The sequence below is a fragment of the Acomys minous genome, assembly GCF_964271855.1.
Source record: "Acomys minous genome assembly, chromosome: 7".
Classification (NCBI taxonomy): Eukaryota; Metazoa; Chordata; class Mammalia; order Rodentia; family Muridae; genus Acomys; species Acomys minous.
Genome location: NC_140488.1, coordinates 100,053,602 through 100,060,116, shown reverse-complemented (window position 1 = coordinate 100,060,116; position 6,515 = coordinate 100,053,602).

Below are 6,515 nucleotides of genomic sequence, written 5' to 3'. Positions count from 1 at the left end.
GTTTCCAAGCTGAGAAAACACAATAGTGAGGTTCTACCGGTCAGAGGGTACAGAGGAGGCTGAGGGGATGATTCAGAGTTGATTCTGAAGTCTTTTCTCTTTCTCCATCTTCATCCTCCCCACGAGTTCTCCAGGGTTCTTACTGTTTGAAACTGCCATCTGCTTGGCCATTTGCTTCATTTTGCTCTTTAAAAATAAAACAGGCCCATTTCTTAAGTTTAAGGGTTATTGTTTGCACAGTTAAAAAGCAGAGTATCAAAATTTCTAATTCTAAAGTCAGAGGGCTGATTGCAAAAGAAATTCACTTATAGGATTTAACCACATTCTCTGGAGGATTTTAAAAAATATTTTCCACTTTCTCTCTCTCTCTCTCTCTCTCTCTCTCTCTCTCTCTCTCTCTCTCTCTCTCTCTGTGTGTGTGTGTGTGTGTGTGTGTGTGTGGTGTCACAGGACAGCTTTTTGGAGTCTGGATGAACAAGGTTGTTTTAGGTACACTTAAGAATTTTGAGCCTGACATGGTGGCACATGCCTGTAATCCCAGCACTTGTGGGGGGACGGGGGCAGAGGTAGGTAGATCTCTGTGAGTTCAAGGCTAGCCTGGTCTACAAAGAAAATCCAGGTCAGCCAAGGCTACGTAAAGAAACTCTGTCTCAAAAAGCCCGAAAGAAAAAAAAAAAAAGAATGTTGGGAAATAGCTGCCTCCAGCAGATGGAACTCAAGTCACTGTTAGGAACTACTTCAAGACAGCAGATATCTTCATAGTTCTGGAGTTCCTTTTTTGAGTCAGGGTCTCGTATAGCTCAGGCCGGCCTCAAGCTTACTATGTAGCTTGCAATGGATGACTTTGAACTTCTGATCCTCCTTCCTCCACTTCCTCAGTGCTTGGACAATAGGCATATACCACCATGCCTTGTTTATGTGATGTTAAGGGTCAAACCCAGAACACTGCTTGCTAGGCAAACATCCTACCAACTAACTGGGTCATAGCTCCAGCCCCATGGTTCCTGATGTCTATCCATCACCAATTAACGTGTTCTATCTAAGTGGGCACAGTAGTGGAATCTTGCATTTTTATACAGGCTTTTAAAATCATTTTTATTAGCCTTACTGAACGTAGCAGTTACTAATAAGCTATTCTGCATGCCAATCAATGTATTATCACTTAATAGACACTATTTCCAAGGCCAAAATTAATACTTAAAGGTGATTATAGTTATGTAGAGCAGCACCATTCATTCACATGTTGAGATTTGCTGGCTTCCCCTTTGCCTCTGACTTTACTGTGCTCCACCAGGAAAGTCATGTATACATCTGCCTCAGGGACACAGTCTTGGCTGTCCTCTCAGCATGAATGTTCTTGCTCTAGACAACCACATGGCATACTCCCTTTGCTGCCTTCGGAGTTTTTCTTCAAATGTCACCATATTCTCACTCTCTTCCATCCCCACCACAATATTTTAATGAGAGTCCACGTTGCCCTTCAACAACCTCAGACAGCTGCTAAGCAGGTCTGTGTTTTCTGAGTCTGTTAGTTACAGCATGGAGATTTGATTTCCTTGATTATGAATTGGTGAGGTGGGGCTATGGCTTCAGTTCTGCCATAGGGCACTTGCCTTTCAAGCTTGAGGACCCTGGCTCAGTCCTCAATACCAAAAATAACAACAATGATGTCAGCAACTTTGGACTTAAATGTCATTCTCAAGGGGTGGGTCAAAGGAAGAAGCTATCTCAGCACTTTAGGCTTGCCCACAGCCCTGGAAAGCTATTTTGGGCCATTGGTCACCTTCCAAATCATTATCTTCAAAACCTGCCAGTCATAGCGGCCTTCCAGTGTAGGGCCATGATGCTAGGAGTTGTTTCATTCCATGCTACAAAGCCAAGGATGATAGGAGCCTGCACGACAGACAAGTTTTATAATCTTCCACAAAAACTCTCCAGAGCTGAGTGTCTATATACGTCTGGGTTTGATGTCATGGTATTTTCTTTAAATCATTCTCTACTTCATTTCCAGCAAGCGGGAGGCAGATCAAACCACAAAACAGCATGAAAATGGGGGGAAATGCTGCTTACTGTATAAGTCAAGAAAAAGGAAAAAGGAAAGAAAAGACAGAGGTATATCGTCCATAAGATGTCAGTATGCACAGTTCCCAGCTCACCATAGTTTAGCTTGTAATTTCTCAGCTTTTTCATGCTGGGAAAGTCTTTGGCATTCTGCTGAAATTATACTTCAAGGTTTGATCTTCTTTCTGGGCTAGCAATATATGCAGTATGATGCTCTTCTTCGAATATTCTGAGAACTTTAAGGAGAACTGTGGGGATGGGATGTGGTCCTCAGCAGGCCCATGGTGTGTGTGTGTGTGTGTGTGTGTGTGTGTGTGTGTGTGTGTGTGTGTACATATTAATGTATAAGGGTATATGTATCCACATGCTATGGAGGGGGGTCAGTGGACAATCCCTAGTATTGGTCTATACTTTGCCCCTTGAGAACTAGGCTTTTATTTGCTGCTCCATATGCTAGCTTAAGTGATGCTCTAAGTTCTAGTAAATCCGTGTCTCTGCTTCTCCTCTCTGAGTGCTAGGGTTATAGACTCCAACTACCATGTCTGCTTTATGTGGCTTCTGGGCATCTGAACTGAGGCCTTCTTGCTCCTGTGGGAATATCCCTGCCTGGTACTTCCTATTTAATGTGTATGTTTTTGCCTGTATGTATATGTGTGTATGACATTTAAACAGGGTGCCCAAGGAGGTCAGAAGAGGGTGTCAAGTCCCCTGGAACTGGAGTTACAGGTGGTTGTGAGATGCCATTTGGGTGCTGGGAATCAAACCCAGGCTCTCTGAAAGAGCACCAAGTGCTCCTAAATGCTGAGCCATGTTTCCAGTCCCATGGATATTTCTTTTTAAAGTGAGGTTTGTAAAGGATAGAGCTCAGAGAAGGATCTAGGGAGCTATGGCTCAGTGGGATGGCCAAGATTTCTGAAGAGTGAGGAAAAGCAATGGGGACTGCTGCAGAAAAGAAAAGGCTGAAAAGAGGACTAAGCATTTGTGCTGAATCAGCTGCCTCGGAAGACACACCTTCACTTTTGCCCGTGTCTACGCCCCTAGCTCAGTGTTCCTGACTGACTGTACCAAACTTTTGTGGCAGTGGGTTATTAAGTTGAAACTGGTACCCAGGTGGATAAGGAAAACACTATCATTGTTGATATTCCTGTATCCTTCCTGAAGAACTAGTGACATTAGGCCCCCTACCTCTTTTACACATCCAAAATCAAACAAAAGGCCACACATTACATTGTGTGATTCCAGTTATATGAAACATACAGAACAAGTGAGTTAGTAGTTTTTAGTGGCTGGGAAGGGAGGGAATTGAAGGTAAGAGGTATACAGATTCTTTCCAGTGATAGACATTTCTGAATCTGATAGCGCAGGCTATGGTGTTGCTCTTGTGAATGTTTTGTTTGTTCCATTGTTCTGTTTAATTTTTTTTTATTTTGTGGAGTGATATAGGCATGCATTCTCCATGGTGCATGTGAAGGTAAGAGGACACCCACAAGTGTCACAGTCCTCATGTTGTACTTTGTGATGAGTCTTTTTGTTGCACAGCTGCATGCACTAGGCTTGCTGGCCAGTGACCCTCCAGGGCATGTCTTGTCTTTACCTCCTACCACTTCAGAGAAGCATTGGGGTTACAGATATGCTACTCTTGCACACAGCTTTTATGTAGGTTCAGGAGATTTAAACGTAGGTCCTCAGGCTTTTGTGGCAAATACTTTCCGCCCTAGGTAATCTTCCTAGCCAGTGAATATTGCGGTATGTAGATTATATCTTTTTTAAAAGGTAAGATTGGTATTTTTGCTCTGCGCCAAATTTATGGCACATACACCTTGAAAGCTCATCTATCTAGCAATGTGGTATGTTTCCTCCATGCCTCACTCTCTAAAGAAGATCAGAGTTCTGTTTCTCCACTTCTCAGAGTTCACATGGCATCTGAAGGTAAGGAATGACAACACTGTGTCTTTCTACAGTTCTTCCACAAACAATTGTGTGTTGGACATATCTTCATACTTCTTTGGCTTCCACAATCTTCTGCTGGGCAGACAGGATATAGGCTGATACTATGATATAAGCAAAAGAAAAGAAAGAAAATTTAATGCAGATAGAGGTTACTGACATCCAAAAATAAAATGAATTGTTAAGAATAATACAAGCCAGTATATCTTTACAACCCTTCATGTTGGGGATTTCTATGTAGCATCAATCTTCACCCTGCCAGAATTTTGCAAAAAGTGCAGGTAGTAGAGTACTCCACTGTGTTTTCCCATTGATTTGTACTTTCTGCACTTAGATTTACAACTGTCCATGGGCTTATTTAATAAATCGTTCTGAAGATATGCTTTGGTGCAGGGTAAATTACACCAGTCTACAGACTGTATTTATACCTCAGTCTTCAATGTTACAAAGAGGACTTCAGAGGAAATTTCAGGTCACTGGCCTCTATTAAATGCTCATTAGCATCTAGAAAATTATTTGGAGTGAGATAATTTGTGACCTGTATGAAAATACAACTTTCTTGGGGACAAAGGCGATTTAAATGTGCTTGGGCAGTACATGAAGTCTGAAGCCAGGCAAGGTGCTACGTATCTGTAATTCCAGACAGCATGATCAGGAGTTCAAGGTCACTTTTTGGGCTAATAGTGAGTTTGGGGCCAGCCTGGAACACAGGAGACCCTCTCTATAAAACAAAATAAATATGGGTTGGAAAGTAGGCTCAGCAGTAAAGAGCACTGGCTACTCTTTTGAGAGGACCCAAGTTCAATTCCCAGTTCCCACATAGTAGCTAGCTTATAATGGTCTGTAATACCAGCTCCAGAGGATAAGATACACACACACACACACACACACACACACACACACACACACACACACACACACACGCAAAACACCAATGCATGTAAAATACCATTAAAATTATTTAAAAACAAAAATGTTCAGCCAATGCCTGGCCCAACCCAAGACCCACCCATGGGAGAGAGCCAACCCCTGACACTATTAATGATACTCCGCTATGCTTACAGACAGGATCCTAGCACAGTTGTCCTCTGAGAGGCTCCACCCAACAGTGCTTCAAAACAGATGCTGAGACTCACAGCCAAACATTGGGCAAAGCTTAGGGAGTCTTGTGAAAAAGTGAGGGGAAGGAGAACAGGACCTGGAGGTAATAGGAGCTCCACAAGGAGACTAACAGAGCCAACTAACAGGGATGCAGAGAGGCCTGTGGAAACGGAAGCACCAGTCAAGGACCAAGCATAGAATGGACCTATGCCTCCTACACAGATGTAGCAGATGAGCAGCTGAGGCTTCATGTGGGTCCTCTAGTAAGGGGAGTGAGAATGTCTCTGACATGGACTCTGTTGCCTGCTTTTTAATCACTTCCCCCTGGCCGGACTGCCTTGCCTGGCCACAGGAGAAAAGGACATGCTCAGTACTGATTGTGACTTGATGAGCTGGGGTGGGGTGGGGCTCCCCTTTTCTGAGGAATAGGGGAGGGGGAAGGGGGAAGAAGGAGGGAGGGTGAAACTAGGAGGAGAGGCGGGAGCGGCTACAACCAGGATATAAAGCAAATAAATAATTAATAATATGGATGAATAAAAATTATTTTAAAAATAAATTACCTCATGAAAATAAATAAAATAATATAAAAACTGTTGTAGAAAATGTCCAGTAAACTTCTTTTTAAAATATATATTTTGTTACATATTGCAGCATTTTTTGGAAACACAACACAAAGTCATGGTATGATAGACAAACCACAAAACTTTTCTAAAACTTTACACTGGCAATATTCCCACCATTTTCACTTTCTTCCCTGATCTTTGTGATGTTGAAGTCTAATAAAAAGTAATATCAGGATCCATGATGTCAGCTCTCAGCACATACAGTATCTGAGTAGCATGACCACAGTAACTGAAGGAAAAGGGAGAAGACACCAGTGTCTATTTCCCATGGAGGAGGAGAGCCCACAAGTGGCAGGAATGAGTGGTTCTAACCTCTGGCCACGTGACTTTTGGGAGCCAGGGAAATGGTCCCAGTGTCCAGTCCAAGGGTCTACCCATCTCCCTGAGGAGACTGGCCAAACCTCAGGAGCATACAGGATCTCTCTCCAAGATGGCAGCATCCAGCATACATAGTGCCTGGGCAGCTTGAGCTCAGAGACCTTGGAGTGAATAAGTGGTGGGGCTACTGACACCAGGAGTTCCCCTAATGAGAGGAGGGCTCCTGGGTTCATGAGGTGGCCTTCAGGTCCTCAGGATCATGCAGGCTAGATAACCCCACTTCAATCCCCTACCTTTGGCTCTAACTGGGACACAGCTACCCTAGAAGAACAGCAGGCTATTCCCTAAGTTCTATCTGCATGTCCACAAAACATATCTACCATCCTGAAGAGGGCTGCTCCAGAAATATCCAGCCTCCTGCCCAGGGTTTTCCCACACCCAGAGAAATACAGTGGGCACTAAGAA